Below are 19,999 nucleotides of genomic sequence, written 5' to 3'. Positions count from 1 at the left end.
GGCTGGCGTGGAGTGTCTTTGTCTCTGCCCATCCCATCCTGAGGCATTGACCTCCCAGCCTCCCTTCATGAGTTACTAAATTTGTCTCTGTTTTTTATTTCATCCTTTTGCTGTACCTCACATACAGGCAGTTGGGGACCTTGGCCAGGTCCCTGATACTTTTGTTAATAAGTCATATTGGTATTTGTTCATTAATTATAGCAGATGTATCACACCAGAATAAGATGCTTAGGATTAAAAAAAAAATGGTAAAGATAAAGGAAACTGAGGGTTAAAGGAGGGCAAAAGCAAAAAGGGAACTATGAACTCCCTGTACTTTCTGCTTAATTTTTCTGTAAACCTGCTGCTCTAAAAATGGCTATGGATAAAATTTTTAAAATTTTTTTTTGTGAGATGGTCTTGCTATGTAATTCAGGCTGGTCTTGAACTCTAGCAATCCTCCTGCCTCAGAATACACATAAACACTACCATATATATATATATTTTTTTGCACTGACATGAATTCATCCAGAATAGGTTGGATAATTCTTTCTCTTCCTTTTTTTTTTTTTTTTTTTGGTGATGGTGCTAAGATCAAACCCAGGGCCTTGTATATGCTTAGCTCATGGTCTACTTCTGATCTACACTCCCAGCCCTTCTTTTCAAATTATGGGTTTGAAGTACTAGAGTAGAGTTCTCACCCTGTAGTCTACATAAGAGTCATCCTAAATCCTGTTTTTTATCATTACTCTCAACAATGAAAGTTGGTCCAGTGAGATTTTAAACCCAGCACAGGCGGCAGCTGTCTCGCCCCACCTTGTTCCCCTACTTCTTTCACCTCCCACACTGCAGCCAGAGATCTTTCAAAACCCCAGGACTGTCTGTACCACAGTTTTAAAACATCTATTTGTCCAACAATATTAAGTGTTTTCACTGTGCAGGATGCTGTAGTAGGCGCTAGAAGTACAGTGAATATAATAGTCCTTTCCAGAATATAATAGTCCAATCAAGTTCCTCATTAAACAAGGTATTGTGATGATAATAGAATAGGGGAGTAATGGGAGACAATGTCGACAGAGAGGCCTCTCTGAGGTGGCTGGAGGACAAGCCATTGTCAGCCTGGAGAACATTCTAGGAGAAAGAAGAACCTCTGTGAAGGCTAAGAGTGGTGGATTGAAGAAAACAAGAGAAGACTGGTGAGGCTGGTCTGAAGTGAGGCCAGAGAGTTATACAGAGGCCAGATCATGGAGAGCCGGGAAGGTCACTTTAAGGTAATTGGTCTTTATCTGTAGGGCAATGGGAACGCCGTGGAGTGATTTTAAGGAAGAGAGTAATGATATGCTATTTACAAGTTAAGATCATGCTGACTGCTTTCTGGCAAACTGGCTGGTGGAAGGCAGGAGTAGAAGCGGAAAGGCCAATCAGGAAGATGTGGTTGTAGTGCAAGTGAGGAAAGATGGCTGCCTGGGCTGGGGGAGGGTGGTAGTGGAGATGGAGAGAGAAGAGAAACTCAAACTATATATTGGAAGTAGAAGCCACAGGACCAGCTTGTGGGTGGGTTATAGGACTTGGGAAAAGGGAGGAATCAAAGAAGCAATACCATCCATGACTTTGCACAAGAGAGCATCCTTCTTTAGGTCCTGTGCCTTAGAGGCCTCAACATACTCTCTCTCTCTCTCTCTCTGACACTCAGGAGCTGGTACTCAGCACTGGCACTGTGTGTCCTATCCACTTAACATTCCTCCTACCTAACCCCATTCAGACCCCAGGTAACACTTCTATATCTTGCCCCAAGTACACAAAACACACTGAATACACATATAATAAAATGAATATATATGTAAGTGCCTAGTCTGAGCACCTTGCACAGATATATATATATCTGTTGAACCACTACTCTCTCAAGCATGGACATAGACATTTCCATGCCTTGACTGACGTTCGGTGGGTTGTCTGCTGCCCACATAAGAAATGATCACTGATCTAGAGTATGGGAAGCATGTGAGTGGCAAGAGCTTTTGGGTAAGAGACAAAGCACATCAACTAACGTCCTGTGGGATCTTTTCTTTCAGACAGTGTGAGTGCATCATGAGGTAACATTTCCCAGAATAGCAGAATCTGTTTTCTTCCTTCCTTTTGTGTTTTACTCTATGGTTTGGGAGGAAATCAGGAATTGCCTGGTATCTGCATGGGAACTAATAAATATTTTGCAACATTAAATAATTCTTACTATTCTTACACTTATTTATATGAAAGTTGTAGCATGTGTGAAGCTGATTATAAACTTAGCTATTGCTTTAAAGAATGATGACAACTACAAGTGGAACTGACTTATATGATGGAATAAAACATAATTTTAATGTGTTTATAATTTTAATAAATTTGTTTTAATATATAAATACAATAATTACATATTATATTATTTGTTCCTATAATATTTGACCACGGTTCTGCATTTCCTTCTTCCCTTCTGGATTTCTCTCCACCTGGGTTCCAAGGCCACAGCCAAGAGACGTGGTTGGACAGCAGGCAGGGTGTTGAGAGAGGAAGTGATTAAATGTTGAATGAGGGTCTAGCAGTTGTGAGGTCAAAGCCAGGGCCCCCTGGGAAGGCCAGGCATGAGGATGCTGGCTGCCTCCCTGCCTGGAAGGAAGAAGGATGTCCGGGGGTTAGGGATGACACTAGTGTTTTTGGCCATGGGAGAGAAGTAAAATGTCTAAAATAAGGAGGAAGAGGGGTGGGAGTTGCAGGATGTCCATGTTGGCCTGTTGCAAAAATAAATGCACCTGGAAATAAATACGTACATAAATAAATGAGTACAGAGTAAAAAGAAAAAAACAGCTCTACCTTCTTGCTCTACCTTACCAAGGATGAGTGTAGCATTATAAGCTGAGGAGGGAAACAAAGAGTTTTTAAAAGTCCAGCAGCTCTGGGGAAATTACAAACGACTCCTGATGCTATCTTTGTTTCTTTTTCAGTATGAAAAATACCTTGCCTGACATGGGCACCCTGCCACCATTGGAAGAACCGTGAGAATCCAGTTTGTTCTCAGAACACTGCCATGAAGGAGGTGAGGTCACATGGAACATTGCTTTCCTCCGTGGCAGCCCTGACTGAAACCATAGAAAAGAATAAATAATACCTAGACAGTGTCTTGGAAGAAACACTAAAGTGGTTATCAGGGCACAAGGCTCCCGGTCTAGTATGCTTATATCCGAGCTGGGTGCCCTAAAGTAAGTCATTTTTCCTCTGCCCTTTAGCTGTTTCATATGCAAAATGAGGGACAGGCACCAAAAGACCCAAGGGTGCTTCTGTGTCTAGGGATAAATGTTCTTTCTAAACCCTTGCAGGGACAAAAATGGGAGCTAGGGAGAGGAAAAAAAAAGCTGAGCTGGATGATGGGACTGAATATCCCAGCACTGAAAGAGAATCTGAGAGCTCAATGCTCATTCATTCGTTCATTCTCTCTCTCTTTTTTTTTTTTTTTCTCCGTACTGGGAATCAAACTCACGACCTCGTGCTTGTCAGGCAGGTGCTGTGCCGCTGACCTAAATCCCCAGCCCCTCATTCATTCTGTTTATTTAGTACTGTATTGTAGGGAAAGGAGTCTGTGGGCAGGGAAAGATTAGAATTAGGGCCTCATTAGGTTTTCAGGCTAAACCTGACTAGGAGTTAAAACTTTACTAGAGGAATTCTTCTGGGAGCAGTTAAAAGGACAGGGGTAGAGAAGAAAAACAGAGATAGAAAGGCACCAGATAGCACAAATGGCATAAAAACTCACATCAAAGACCAGAGGGCTGAGCAGGGGAAAGACAGGTGCACAAAAACTCAGATAGCCACGCCTCCCCACCTTCAGTGTGGCCTGGAACTCATCCAAGACCGCCCAGACAGCCAATCAGGTTGTGACAAGTTCCAGGTACCCACCACAGGCCAGAAAAAGGCTTCCTGATAAAGAATCTACTCAGTAAGCTGACAATTACTGGTAGTTAAAAGAGTAAAGAGCAGACAGGAGATGCACAGATGTTGCTGGGTGACTCAGTCATTCCATCCCAAGGCACCAAGGTCCTGCTTTGGAAATGATTAGGCCAGACTTTCTCCAATCCAAATCTATAGACCCCTCTCAGAGTTAATATATTTTTACATGCTTGGCACTTGTCTACGGAAATTTTTAAATGGTCTATTACATTTTGGTGATATAGTGGGAGCTGCCTGTAGTACACAGAGCTCTGGGCAAACCAAGTCTCCAAAGAACTTGTGCCAGAGAAATAGGTACCACACTCAGGTTGCAAATAACAGTTTACTTTCAGCAAAATGACAACTTCCTCCATATTAAATTGAAATGTTTATTTACATTTTGTAGGGTTAGCAGTTTGATTATTTCCCATTTGTCTTGCTTTAGAGTTTTTGAACATCCATAAACACAGAGAACTTATACTGAATTACTTGCTTATAAACATGGAAGTGGTATTCAAATAAAAATAATTTAACTTTGGGGTGGGTCTATAAGCATTTTAAACAGAAGCTCATCCATCACTTGTGTTTGAGAAACATTCTGTTAGCTGTTTGCTGAGCAATCCTCATTGTTCAAAACTTCTTGCATGAGTTGAACTGAAGTCTTTCCTACTGCCACCTTGGGTCAAAATGACCTCCAAAGAGATGAATCATAACCTATTATCACATAGTTCCAAAAAAGGTGTACATCCTCCAGGGACAAAGACAGCTGATAGGTACTTTACTGCTTTTCAATAGGGATGCTGCTACCGCCATGTGGTTGATACTTTATTAGGGTTTACTAAACAGTTTAGGTAAAGTCCTTCATCTCTCCAAGCTCCAGCTTCCTACTCTGTAAGAAAGTTGTACCAGTGGGCTCAGTGGTACACACCTGTAATTCTAGCACTCAGGAGGCTGAGGCAGGAGGATCGCTATAAGTTCAAGGCCAGGGTGGGGTATATAGTGAGTTCAAGGCCATCCTGAACTACATAGCAAGACTCTATCTCAAAACAACAAAAAAAATCCATTCCAATGATACCTTACCCCTCAGGATTGTTGTTAGGATTAATTGGGCAAGTACTTGGAAAACGATAAGAGATCTAACAGCCACCATTAGTGTTAGGCTCATTTCCTACTTTATCTCATTTAATCCTCCCAACAAGTCTGCACAGAGATGGTTTAACTCAATTTTATAGCTCAACAAACAGGCACAGAGAAGTGAAGGGAATTTGATAAAATAGCTGAACTGGGTTTCAGACCTAACTCTGAGATGTGCAAATTGCCTTTGCTATGACAACTGCACATACATGACCCCAACTCTGTATCTCCACCTGTGGAAGTCCTGCTTGCCTTTTAAAATTCTTACCAGCATTATACTCTCTTCCCGTGCTGATTCATACTTTTTGCCTGGCTTCATGGGTTGCAGAAATTTCATCTAGCTTTGCATCATTCAGGGTGGGAATGGTGCAGAGTATTGGCTGTCTAGGAACAATTGATGTTCCCTGGCACTGAACTCCCACCCAGTGAAGTCACCCACTTCTAGAACCTCTTCCCAGAAAACCTCCACCACTCCTTTTCCTTGGCTGGGTCCCCAGGGGCCCACTTAGGTGTTTGTTACATTGAATAGAACTGAATAGAGCCAGGAGACTTGGGCTCTAGCTCCCATTCTGCTAATGCAGTATCTGATTTGGAAAAGTCACTTCTGGCCTCTGGCCCTCACATTCTGTAAAATGGGGTAGGGGTGTATGTGGAATGGGTATTTGGTGAAGTCCTATCTATCTTTAACATTCTGTGTTTTTTTTGTAGCCAGAGCATCAGCGTGAGACCTTTGTCAGATTAAACTTCTTGTAGCCGGGTACTTCTTTATTTGGTTTTGTCTCATCTTGTTATGTTTTGTTTGATTGAGACAAGGTCTTGATATATAGTTCAGGCTGGTCTTGAACTCACTATGTAGCTCAGGCTCGCCTCAAATGAGGTGATCCTCCTGCCTCAGCCTCCCAAGTGCTGGGGTTACTGTATAGATGTGCACCACCATGCCTACTGCAGCAGGGTACTTCTTGAAACTGCATTTTTGTAGCATATATTCATTCACTGTAGCAAAGTAAAAACATGGATACTGAAAACAAAATTTCCTAGAGTCATGTTTGCCCTCCAGGGAATGCCACATTCATCAATAAAGACAAGATCTTGAAAGCTGAGGCTTTCTTCCCCATTCTTTTCAAAAGTATGATTAAATTTTTTATGATTCTGTTATTGGAATCTTCTGGCTGGCTCACCAAAATGTTACAGGGTAGCTCCTTCTAAAAGTGGCTAGCCAATGAAATGTTACCAAGTCCTGGGTTTCTTACCTCTCCTTCTGGAGTTAAATTCCAGGTTCTTCTCATTTTGAACAAAGAAAGGAACGAAATGAGCAAGAAGTAGCGGCAAAGTTTATTTGAAAAAGTGAAAGTGAAGAGAGAGAAACTGGCTCTGCAGAGCAAGCTTGAAAGAAAACCCTAGAGAAACCAGGGAGGTTTATTATGTGGAAAGCCAAGCTAGCAAGCTCTTTTTGGCATCTGTGTCCCTTTATACTGTCCACATCTCGAGGAAACCCACGAGAACTTCTACATATGGGTCCTGAGAACAGTGCTAGGATCTCACTCCTCAGGCTGATGTCAGGTCTAAGAAATCCTATGGAAAGCCTGCTCTTGAGTTCTCATGAGAAGTCTATGTGCAGGGCTTTGGGAACTGTTTTGCACGTGTGTTCTGGAATCTTGTAATTCACAGGTCATGCCTATATCCCCATCCTGCTTTGCCATGCCCTAATCCATGTCAGTTCTATTTTATCTCCTTTGTTAGCTTACTAGCTATAACACTTTTTATTCTTTTAATGATATTTTAAATTTTAGAATATATATCTTTAACTTTCATAGTCTGCCTTTAAGTGGTACTATGCCATATACATATATGTATATCATAAAATAAATACACTTCCATTTCTCTCTCCTGCCTTTTATGCCATTGCTATCACACTATTTATTTATTTATTTATTTATTTATTTATTTATTTATTTATTTATTTATTTTCATGGTATGGGAGATTGAACCTAGGGCATTCACAATAAGCCATATATCCAGAATTTTTTTTTTGCTTTTTGAGAAAGAGTGTTGCTAAATTGGTAAATTGCCTAGGCTTGGCTGGAATTTGGAGTCTTTCTGCCTCAACCTCTGGAGAGTCCTGGGATTACAGACATGTGCCTCTGTGCCCAGAACACATTTTATCTTTACATGTGTTACAGCTTTATGTTACCTTGTAATTTTTGTTACTTATATCTCTTTCTTTTAAAGAGTGGTACCTAACCACTGAATTTGATTTGGTTCATGACCAATTTGGTTTGCAATTAGAATCATGGAAAAAATTAAGTTTGTGAAACGAGGTACCACTGTAATAAGCAATCTTTTTAAAAAAATTTTTATTTTATGAGATAGGATCTTGGTATGTAGTTCAGGCTGGCCTGGAATTCACTATGTAGCCTAGGCTGGTCTCTAATTCACAGAAGTCCTTTTGCTTCAGCCTCCATGCTGGGGTTCTAGTTAGTTTATTATTCTTCTCACTGAAGAACCATATAGCATTTGTTGACATACATGTCTCCTGGTAATGAAGTCTTTCACTTTTGTATGTTGGAAAAAACTTTATCTTGATTTTTTTTAAATGATGCTCTTCACTGATTATAGAATTCTCTCTTTCTTTTTGGTACTGGGAATCGAACTCATGACCTTGTGCTTGCCAAGCAGGCGCTGTGCTGCTGAGCTATATCCCTAGCCCTGATTATAGAATTCTCAATTCACAAATGTTTCCACAATTCAGATATGTTGCTATACTGTTTTCTCACTTGCATTGTTTCTAAAAATACATCTATTATAATCTTTATCTTAGTTCCTTTGTATGTAACATGGCTTTTTCCCTCTGCTGTCAATATTTTCTCTTTCTCACTATTTTGAAGAATAATTTGGCTCAGATCTCTCTCTCTCTCTCTCTCTCTCTCTCTTTCTCTCTCTCTCTCTCCCTCCCTCCCTCCCTCCCTCTCCCCCTCTTCTGAGGACCAAACCCAGGGATTTGCACATGATGGGCAAACACTGTACCACTGAGCTATATCTCCAGCATATGACATATCTTGATGTAGATGTAGTTTTCTTCATGTTTTCTGTGTTTTGCATTTGCTGAGCTTTCTCCTTTCACCAAAGGGTTCATAGTTGTAATCAAATTTTTAAAAATGTAAACCATTATTTCTTCAGATTTTTTTGGCTTTTTTTTGGAGGAAGGGTCTCACTATGTAGTCCAGGCTGATTTCAAATTCATGTAGATCCTCCTACCTCATTTTCCCAAGTGCTGGGATTACACGCACGCACCAGCATGCCTGGCTCTCTTCAGATTTTTTTTCTGACCTCCTCTTTCTCTTCTTTGGGAATCCCAGTTACATGTCCTGTTTATTAGACTGATTGAAGTTGTCCTGAAGCCCACGCATGCTCTTTATTTAGCTCTATTTATTAATAATATTCTCAATTCATCTTTGTTCCTGCTTTGGTATAGTTTATATTTCTGTGATTTCAAATTCACTAATATTTTGCTCCGTATGCCTTGTCCATAATTAATCTCATTTAGTATATTCATTATCAGCACATGGAGATTTTCATTTCTATAAGTTTAATTTGAGTCACTTTTATATTTTCTGTTTCTGTTTAACTTTTGAGCACATGGAATATAGTTATAATAACTGTTTCAATGTCTCTGTAATTCTAATATCTGTGTCAGTTTCGAGTAAATTTCAGTTGAGGGATTATTTGCCTCATTATCGCATGTTTGCCTGCCTCTTTGCTTGTCTCCTAATTTTTGCTCAGATGTCAGACCTTGTGATTTCTACTTTTTGAATCCTGGATATTTTCATATTCTTATAAATACTCTTTAGTGTTGTTCTTCAAAATGGCTAAATTAATTAGAAACAGTTTGACTCTCACTGTTTTTATTGAGATGTAGGAGACTTTCTCAGATAAGCATTTCTTCCTTTGTTGTATGCCTCAGGACAATTCACAGACCTTAACTGGTTATTTAATAATTTTTACCAGATATGATTATTTCACTGGGGAATGGGTCTGCAAGGACTCCTTACACCACCTTTCAGAAGTAGAACCTCTTTCATTTAACTTTTAAAACTAACTTTCTGCACTTCTCTATCCTACTTCTTTTTCTCAGAAGCTGATCCACATTTGCTATCAATAAGGTTCCATGCCCTCTGGCTACCAGTTGCCAATAGATGCCCCAACAGAGACTGGAGGAAGGACAATAAGGTCATTATGTATCTCATGGCTCCCTCCAGTTGTGCAGCTGTTATAGATTATACCTAGATGTCCCCCCAAAGCCTCATGCATTCATAGGTGTGGCTTTTGGAGGGTGACAGAATCATGGGCGTGTGATATTCATCACTGGAGTGGTCCACTGATGAGTTAATAGGTGGGTATGATGTTGGAAGAAAGCTGGTGAGAGGAGGTGGGTCACTGCGGGCATGGCCTGGAAAGGAGTGCATATTCCCCTTCCTTCCTTAATCCCTCTCTGCTTCTCACCACCATGTCATAAACTGTTTCTTCGCTGCCGTGCCACTGTGCCTTGGAACAAGCTGATTATGGACTGAAACCTCTACAAACTTTGAGCCAAAATAAACTTCTCCTTTAACTTGTGAGTATTGGGATTTTGTCCCAATAATGAGAAAGTAATTAAGACAGCAGCTTTCTTTGTATGACTCCCTCCTTCTTCTTTAAAGTCATTCCACTGTGGTTTGAATATAGTTTGTTACCCAAGTTCATGCAGGAGTTCAGTCCTCAAAGTCGTATATCAATGGCATTATAAGGGTAGAACATTAATTCCTATGGTGTGCAGATTGGGGGCCTTTGGAAAGTAGTTATGTTAGGTAGAAAGTTATAACTAGTAGGCTGGAGACAGGCGCTGGGGGCCTACTGAAAAGCAAAAAAGTTGTTTTTTTTTTCCCTTTGCTTTCTTAATAATTATCAATAGGTAAAATCCACACAACCTTGTAGTTTCAAACTTTAGCTCAAGAAAATGTAACACTCTCTAAGTGGCAGAAAGGTCCAGAACCCATATAAAGTTCAGATCATGGTGAGGGGTTAGAAAAACCTCAAGGTCTCAAAACAAACTAAACAGAGACATCCCCTTAAAGAGTAAACAGGGGCCTACTTTCCTCTGAAATAGAAAAGTGACTAAGACAATAGGGGTCTACCCTCATCTACGCCTAACTGTTACCGGGAAGTCAGGTCCTAACACAGCGAAGCTCTAACATTTCAAGGAACTGGCAACATGCCTCGAATGTTTGTGTATTTAATGAAAGATTTCAGACAGGACACATAGGCCATTGTACAGAGTATACGTAGAGTTTGTTGTAAAATGACAGATTTCCAGAGAGAAAGAAAGAATAAAGGACAACTTCAATCATGAAGGTGGGCAAACAATAGATGGCAGCTGCACTCAGTGAGGTCACTTTTCTCATTGGTGGAACAAAATACCCAAGAGCCACAATTTAGAGAAGGAGAGGTTTATTTTATCTCACATTGTTAGTTGGCTCCAAGAGAGGATGTTGTGGTAGAGGGGTACAGTGGAGGAGAGCTGCTCATGGCATGGTGGACAGAAAACAGAGAGAGAAAGGAGAAGCTGAGGAGACAGAAAAACCCTGCCAGGCCAGGCATCCAATGACCTGCCTCTTCTGACCAGACCCTACCTCCTCCCAGCAAGTCAACTACAATCCAATCACCTCCCAAAAGCCCCACCTTAGAAGCACATGAGGCCCTTGGAGGACATCTAGATATAAACCATAACTCCCATGATTGAAACCTTTATATAGGTGGTTTTATAAAAAGGATAGACAGAGACCAGGTACACATGTAAGTCTTTGCATGCTCTCCATCTCTTGCCATGTGATGATATGCACTATCTTGGAACTCTGCCAGCAAGAATGTTATCCCTGCATGAGGCCCTTATCTTGCACCTCCAGAACCATGAATGAGAATAAACCCATTTTCTTTAAAAAGTAGCCCACTTCAAGTATGTTGTTATAGTAATAATAACCTGAATAATATATATTCCTTGCCCTTGTCTCTTCTGGTTAAAATGATTACTTCACTAGCCCTTGTGATTCCTCTATAAATTGTTTATACTTCTGAAAAAAATCATCCTCTTGTGAAAGTGAAACAAAACAAACAAACTGAATTATTCTAATTTGATTGTGCAGTTGCCTGTTTGGATCGTGATTGAAATACTACCCATCTCATTTCCAAGTCTTTTCATTATTAAAAATATTTAGAAATTGATATTTATGTATAAAATAAGGTGGACCTAGGTTCAGATACCAGTTGGGCAAATTCTTTTACCTTTTTGGGCACGTTTTATTAAAATTGGGACTCTTGATTTCTGATGGTTATTGTGAGGATTGAGATGATGTATTTAAAATGACTCACACACATCTGTAACATATGTGAATATGTTTTCCCTGGTGCTCCCTCATGGAAGACTTGTTGCCCCAATATAGAGGAATGCTACCAGCATACAAGTGCTAGTTGGTAGTTCATTAATTTGCCACATTTATATAGAGAGCTGCCTCACCCAAGGCCTTGCCCTGTATAGGGCAGCTGTGTGAGGTGACTAAACAAGGCAGAGGTATAAAGCCTTGGTAATTTTTTTCCAGTACTAGGGATTGAACCCAGGGCATTCACACTGAGCTACATCCATATCCCTTTTTATTTTTATTCTGAGAGGGTCTCACTAAGCCACTAAGTTTCCCAGGCTAGCCTCAAACTTGTGATCTTTCTGCTTCAGCCTCCCAAAGCACTGGGGTCACAGGTATGTGTCACCACACCTAGCTAAAGTTAGCAATTTTGGCCCACCAAGGAACAACTCTGATGGGTTGTAAGTATTCCAGGGGTCCTCATGTGTTGACTGAAGCTTTATTCAATCTGCATCACATTTGGGCTTTTCCCTTTGCTCAGTTTTTCTTCCTTTTTATCCTGTCTACAGATGTGGGTCCCAGATAAATATTTTGCAGGCTGTATTTGCAATCAGCATTTGCATCTAGAGAACCCACCCTGTGGGAATGGGTGTTAGGAGTGGGGAAAAAGCAGGTGGTAAAATGAGACTTTAAAGCTGGATAATTCACCACCTGGTTGGCAATAAGTGGTAGGTGGAGCAGAGACAACACCTCATTCAAAGAGGTCCAATCATTAAAACTCTTAGTTGGGTGTGGTAGCTCATAACTGTAATTCTAGCTACTTGGAAGGCCACTGTAGGAGGATCACAAGCTAGAGGCCAGCCTGGGCAACTTAACATGGTCCTATCCTAAAGTAAAAAATAAAAAGTGATATATCTCAGTGGTAGTGCACTTGCCTAGAATGTGTGAGGTCTTGGGGTCAATCCCTTGTGCCACAAGAACAAAAACCTCTTATCAGTGATGAGCTGAGGTGGTATACTAGTGGAGGGGAATGCCTTAGCTCAGTGATGGCAAACCTTTTAGAATTTTCAATAATAACAAACAGCTGGCTGTGGCACATGTGCCATAGGTTTGCCACACTGCACTAGTTGATACAATGCACTTTGCATTTGGAAAATTCTAGTATTCCATTTTCTGTTGCTATAACAAAATGCCTGAGGTTGAGAACTTTATAAAGAAAAAAAATTCAGCCAGGCACAGAGGTGCATAACTATAATCCAAGCTACTAGGTAAATTGAGGCAGTAGGATTGAAGTTCAAGGCCAGCCTGGGCAATGTAAGAGATGTTGTCTCAAAATATAGAAAGGGCCGGGGAGTACCTCAATGGTTCAGTCTTCAGCAGTGCATAGACATACACATACATATAAATTTATTTAGCTCTCACACTTTTGGAGCTGTAAGAACATGATACTGACATCTGTTCAGCTCTGGTGAGGACCTTCTTGGCTATATGAGCTCACAGTAGACAATATGAAAAGAACACACAAGAGAGGGAGAGATCACATGGAGAGACAGAAGCCAGGCAGAGTAGGGATGGGCCAGTCTTTCTCTTTTATAACAACCTTCCTCTCAGAAACCAACTGGTGTCACATGAAAAACTACATTAATCCCTTCTGAGGGTAGCTCCTTCAGTGACCTAATTACCTTCTGCTAGGCTTTACTTCCTAAAGGTTTTATTAACTCCCAACATTGCCATACTGGGGACCAGGGTTCTAAAACATGAACCCTTGGTGGAAACACTCAAACTATAGCAAAAATATAGGAGAAACAGAAACTATTTCTGTTACAGCAATGAGTTGTTATAGTGGAATTGACTTTTGCTAGGCTCATGCATACCTCAGAAGATGATGGAAAACTACAGGCAATTGTCAGGCAGGGTGGCACACGCCTGTGATCACTGCATTCAGGAGGGCCAAGCGTATCATCTGCTATGAGCTCATATAGCCAAGTTTGAAGCCAACCTGTGCTACATAGTGAGTTCAAGGCTAGCCTGAACTACATAGTGAGACCCTGTCTCAAAACACTTTTTTAAAAATCTACAGGCAATTAACAAGTAATGAAAGCAAGTAAAAACTTACAAAAAGATTCTCATCTCCCACAACAGGAGGGAAGAGAAGGCCAAAGACTTGATCTGGAAATTAATACAGTGGTCAAAGTTTCAGAGAAAATTAAATGGCCTTCTCTGGTGAGATATGAAAAAAGCAAGTGAGATATGCAAAGATTAACAGGACTCTGACACTCTGGGAACATCTGGATGTACTTTGAATCCTCAGACTCCTCCAAAGCCTCTGAACATGCGGAAGTAGCTCCCATCTCCTTGTAAGGGATAGAACTCCCTTTCTCCCTCTTATCTGAAAGCAGCGCAGAGAACTCAGACCCTCAAGATTAAATACGCCTCCCTCAGGATCTGTTCCCATATGTACTCCTGGCCACTAATTAGGGTTATACCATAGCATAACTCAGGTGGGGTCATGCTGACTCTAATAAGGGAAGGAAGGGACTATTTAACAAAAGAGCCACAAAACTCATTATTAGCAGGAGTCATAGTACACATAGGCCTGGATTCTGAGGAGATTCTAATCACTGGAACCAGAGCATGAGAGTGAATAGGAAAAATGATCAGTTTTGCCCATAAGCAAATTTGCTACCAGGATGGCTCTTAAAGCATGGAAAAAGTGATGGCCCAAATTAAGCAAAGTAAAATGTCATACGTGTCAGCCAGTCATGGTGTTGCACACCCGTAATATGGGAGGCTAAGGCAGGAGGATTTCTGTGAGTGCAAGTCTAGCCTGAACTACATAGTGAAACCCTATTGGGTTAATAGTGTCCCTTAGTTGTTGTGGGCTTATCAGGTCTGCAATCTCCCAAATGAGTGTACTGCAAAGGCTAAATAAAAAGAGCCAAATGAAATGATTTCAGGGCTCCAGGAGGATCAAAGCCCTCTCACAGAATTCAAGATTCTCTTTAGGACTAAGGCCAAGACCTTCTCTGGGTGGCCCATATTTATTTGGTTATCAGAAGAAGGGAGGGGAGTACTCAAGAAGAGTGGAATCACTCAAGGACTTTTCTAAGTAAGGTATTAAATTAATTCACCCAGGAATGAGATGTCTGAGGCTATAGTCTTTATTCAGTTGAGATCTGATCCAGGTGTCCTTGGCTGTGATCTTGTCTTACCCTTGGAGGCTTTCTGGCTTCATCCACCACTACAGGTTTTAGTAGAGATTAGTGACTCACAGAGGTCCACTTACTATGAGTCCTCATTTACAGACAAGGAGCCTAGGCCTTGGACAGATTCATAAGTGAACATGAAAAGCCAATTGGTTAATTTAAGTCCTGCTCAGGTCTGCTTTGTAGTGGTCTCCATCAAAACCCTATCTCAAAAAAAAACCTCATAATGTCAATCAAATAGTAGAGGAAAGGATTAAAAGACTCATAAAAGTGGGCATGACAGAATGAATATACCATGTAAGACCAAAAGGCTCACCAGAAAATAATACATCAAAGAAGTGTATATCACTTACCAAAGTCAAGATGTGTACTGGTGAGAAGGGCTCCAGTGTTGCTAAAACATTCAATGGGGACACTCTGTACAGCAAGGTTAGTAGTAGGAGAAATTTATACCACTATACTTACAGAATTTGCACTAATCCCAAGGGGGAATAATATTAAGTGAACCAAGGAATAATTGAAACCATGTGGCAGTAACTTAACTTAATAGAGTTGACTAGAAACCAGGTGGGTTCAGTTATAAAGAGCAACAGTGCATATTGCTCCATCCCTGGGAGAGGCAGCTGCTTAGTTTATTCTATTACCTTGTTGTTCCCCTTTTTCATCCCTCTACTACCTATTTAACTAAATCCTTGTTTTAAATTCTAGTTGTTAAAGTGATTAGTGTGAAATCTGTTTTTCTAAAGAGACCTAGCTGCTGCAGAATCAAATCATTAATCTGTTCAAGGTTTCCTCGTGTCAATCCAATCCTGAGTGGAGCTAATAACTACTATATGTTTGAGTGTCTACTGTGTGCTCCTCACTTAGTGTAGTGTCTCATGTAATCCTCACAACAACTCTGGGAAGTAAGTATTACCCTCATTTTAACAGCTGAAGGGCCGGGGATTTAGCTCAGTGGCACAGCACCTGCCTGGCAAGCTCGAGGTCATTAGTTCGGTTCCCAGTACCGGAAAGGGTGGGAATAACAGATGAAAAACTGACTCTTAGGGAAGTTTAAATAATTAGTTCATGGTTACCCAACTAGTAAGATAGAACAGGGATTGAGATTTAGGTTTTGCTGACTGCCTGACCTATGCCTTTTCTCTTTCCTTTTAATGTATTATGTATTTTTAATTAGAAGGATAATACATACTTCTTATAAGTAAAACAACAGAAAAATTAGCATATAAAATACATGTTAATAATTTCCCCCTTCTTCTTTTAATACTCACACCTTCACCATGATTCCCCACTCCACTCCCAATTAACTAATATTCAAATTGTATTATGCAACTTGCTGCACTGATAATACAAAAATTATGCATAGAAATAGAAAATGTTTTCTTTTTTTAAAAACAAAAACGGGCATGTTTTACACATTATTATGAAACTTGCTTTTTCATTTAACTTCATTTCATAGTTATTCCTCCTGGATGGTACATATTTAGCTTGTTTTAAAAATATTTAAGATTTGAGGAGCAGGGCATGGTGGTGCATGCCTGTAATCCCAGCACTCGGGAGGCTGAGGCAGGAGGATCACTGCAAGTTTGAGGCCAGCCTGGGCTACAAAGTGAGCTCAAGGCCAGCCTGAACTGCATAGCGGGACTCTGTCTCAAAAAGACAAAGAAGAAGAAGAGAAGGAGGAGGAGGAGGAGAAGGAGGGGGAGGGGGAGGGGAAGGGGAGGGGGAAAGGGAAGGGGAAGGAGAAGGAGAAGGAGGAGGAGGAGGAGGAGAAGAAGAAAATGATTTAAGGTCATACTCCATAATGTAATATAAATGCACAAAACATATTAAGTTATTTCTGTGCTATTGGATGTCCAGGCTATTTCCACTTTTTGCCACTATAAGGAAGATTTCATAAGCATCCTTATAATATACTTTTAGGTACTAATACTCTTGTTCTAATAGTTTAGTTTTAAAAGAAAGATGCCTGGACCAAGATTATACACATTTTAAACACACATTTTAAATGTTAATAACTTTTTCCAGAATACTTCCTGTATTAGCTTTTCCTTTGCTGAGTCACAATACCCAACATGCACAATTGAAAGACAAGTTTAATTTGGCTCACAGTTTTGGGTATTCAATCCATGGTTAACTGGCTCTAAGGCACATAGCCAATGGGCATGTGGGGGCAAAAATGCATAGTTCGTGTGGCTGGTAAGTAGAGCAGAAAACAGTTCCAGAGAGACAAAAGGGTCAGGGACCAGATATGTTATCTAAAGCACAATTCTATGACCCACCCAGATACACTTTCAAAGTGTATCCCAAGTGGCTCCCAAGCTAATCAAGTTGATACAAGAAAGCTTAACCCCTATAATTCCTAAGCAGATTATGGTATAATGTTATACCTCTACCAACTATGCATAATGACGTTCATTTCCTTGCTGTGTAACGATGAAGTTCAGGACATGCTACCCAAATTGTGTCACTTTGGCATTTTGAGAAAACAGCAAAAGCAGGAAGTTCTCTCTCACTTTTTTCTTACCCTTTTTCTCTGAAGAGGGCCATAAAATTTAGGAAATATTTTATAAACTTCATCTGAAGCAGGTCATTAGATTGTCATTTGATAGGTACTTTCCCTATAACCAGAAGGAAAGAACATCCCTAACTACGAAGACAAATGGTCACAGAGAAAAATCTGAGCAAACAAGCTTGCTATGTTCCTCCCAGTTTATTACCATTAGATCATGCTTTTTTACCCACTCATACTTCTCCATGACTATCTACTCCTTCCTCCAACCTAGCATAAAAGTACAAAGTTTACTTATTTTTTTGGTCTTTATTTCATTATGAAGTTCCCTGTGTCACATAAAACATATCCAATAAACGTATATACTTTTCTCTTGTTTATAGGTTGTATCAGTCAGGGCTTACTAGAGAAACAGTACTTTCTCTAGTAAGATATACAAATATATAATAATTTAATACAAGATATACAAATATATAAGAATTCACAAGATTGGCTTACAGGGCTGCCCACAGAGTTGGGTGTAGAAGAGCGCAAAAGGTCTGTCTGCATACTGGAGATCTGCAGAATCCAGTTAAAGGCCTGGAGAACAGTGAAGTATCCTGTGCGAGTCTGTATCAGGAAGCCAAAAGGTCTGTGATGGAAGCCAGGAGATGATATCCAAGGTGAAAGAGAAGACTGGAGATCCTCCAAAGAAACAGAGGCAAGCCTTTCTTCTTCCTTTTCCTTTTATACCATTCTTGCGACAATCCTCCCTAGGGTAAGTCTTCCACACCGAGAGCTATGCTGAGCCAGTTTAGTCGGTGTTACTCACGTTGACATAATCAGTTAAATATCACCTCTGGTTTTTGTTTTAGCACCTCAGGCATGAAACTAACATGGGAAGGAAAAAAACCCTTCTTTTCCCCTATTGTAATAAGAGTTGGATGCTCTTCATCTTTTAATTTTTGTCAGACATAATATTTTAAAACTATTCTGTTTTTTTTTTTTTAAATTTGCATTTCTGACAACTAGTGGGTTAAAGCAGCTTTTTGTGTGTCTGTTGACCAGTGTATTTCCTCCTCTATGAATTGTCTATTTTACTGTTTGCCCATTTTTTCCTCTGGATTATTTGCCTTGAATCCACTATATACTGCAATTTTAGTGGCCAATGAAAGAATCAGAACTACTGCCCAACCTTCCAATTCCCAGTCTAGGAGCTTTCCTGCTCTGGACACTTCCTGAAGTATTATGTGCTTTTGCTATTGTACTGTACATTTGTTTTATTGTATTTATGTCTCCTCTGCTATAATGTAAATGTATTTTATTTAAAAAGCTGGACTAACCTGGTTGCAGACAGAAAAATACTCCCCATGACCGCCACCATAGCAGCTGTATTATACTCCATGCAGGGTGGATCCAGGTTCTGTATAAGCTAAAGCTTATACAATTTAGGTAGCCCCTTTATATTAGGCAGAATTCCAAAATTACACCCTAATGACCTTTGCTCCTGCACTGTCTTCCTTTGGAGTACAGGTGGAACTTGTGAATATGATGAAACATCCCTCTTATGATTCTATTAAGTAGAAAAAGGGATATTGTCAGGGTGAGTCTGACCTAATTCAGTGAGCCCTTCAGTGAGCTGGACACTTTCTCCAGCTGATTTAGAACTCATAGAGATACACTCTGGCTGGCCTGAAGGAAGCAAACATCCATGTTAGGAATTGCATAAAGGGGTATTAGTTTGCTCAAACTGCCATAACAATACCATGGACTGAGTGGCTTAAACAATAGACATTTATTTTCTCTTGGATCTGGAAGTCCAATAACGGAGTACTACCATGGTCAGTTTCTGCTTGGGGTTCTCTTCCTGGCTTGCAGTGGTCACCCTGCAGTGTCCTCACATGGCCTTTCTTTTGGTGTATGCTTGAGTGAGCACTAATGTCTCTTCCTTTTTTTTTTTTTTAGTGGTGCTAAGGCAAGTGCTCTACCATTGAGCTATACCCTTGGCTCTCATTGGATCAGGGTCCTACTTTCAAACTTCATTTAACCTTAATTACCTCCCCAAATCCCTACCTACAAATACCGTCACTTCAATATGTGAGTTTTAGGGGAACACAGTATGCAATCCATAACAGAGTGCATGTGGCGATTTACTATGAGTGGCCTACAGGAGCTGAGCATGGTCTCCAACTGATAGCATGAAAACAGGGGCCTCAGTTGTACGGACACAAGGAATGAAATTCTGCCAATAGGTAGTGAGCTTGAAAGAGTACGCTGAGCTCCAGACATTCAACATCTTGAATTCAGCCTGATTAGTCCTGAGCAGAGAATTGAGTCATACCCTGTCCAGGATTCTGTATTTGTATTAAATTATTAAAGTTGTGGTAGTTAGTTATGTGTTACTAGAAAACTAGTACACACTTTAAGTAAAAACATACAAAATTATATCTAAAAAGGTATATAGGCCTAAAGGAACCCATGCAAATGAAGGGCCTTGAAACTTGAGCATCATCAATTTCAAGGTGAGGCCACGTCTACCTCCAAGAAGGAGAGAAGGTAAGGGGATGAAGGGATTCAGCTGCAATATGTTGTTGCTTTTTGGGGGTGGGTCAGATGTCAAAAACCAATTTTTTCTTTTTGGAAAATGTTTTAGTCATTTTCTTGTCACTGGGACAAAATACCTAACACTCACAAATTAAAGGAGGAGAGGTTTATTTTGGCTCTTGGTTTTTATTGGATCCAGTCCACAGTTGGCTGGCTCCAGGCATGAAAGGGCCCAGTGGCCTTATATTGTGGCAGCCGCAAAGCCGAGAAAAAAGGGAGGCTCAGGAGAGGGGAAATATGCC

At 40.4% G+C, this 19,999-nt stretch overlaps 1 long non-coding RNA gene across 1 annotated transcript in view; it reads left to right on the top strand.

Annotated features, from left to right (window-relative positions):
• Positions 1-859: 859 nt before the first annotated feature.
• LOC106148030 overlaps positions 860-19,999 on the top strand; it is a 32,094-nt gene continuing 12,954 nt past the window's right edge. The window contains exons 1-2 of the long non-coding RNA XR_001233143.1: positions 860-1,250; positions 2,958-3,049. This is a non-coding gene — a long non-coding RNA (uncharacterized LOC106148030). The remainder of the gene's footprint in view (positions 1,251-2,957; positions 3,050-19,999) is intronic.

This window comes from Chinchilla lanigera, unplaced genomic scaffold (genome assembly GCF_000276665.1).
Source record: "Chinchilla lanigera isolate Chin_1 unplaced genomic scaffold, ChiLan1.0 scaffold00013, whole genome shotgun sequence".
Classification (NCBI taxonomy): domain Eukaryota; kingdom Metazoa; phylum Chordata; class Mammalia; order Rodentia; family Chinchillidae; genus Chinchilla; species Chinchilla lanigera.
The sequence above is the reverse complement of the archived record's forward strand: the minus strand, read 5'-3'. Positions and strand labels throughout refer to the sequence as shown.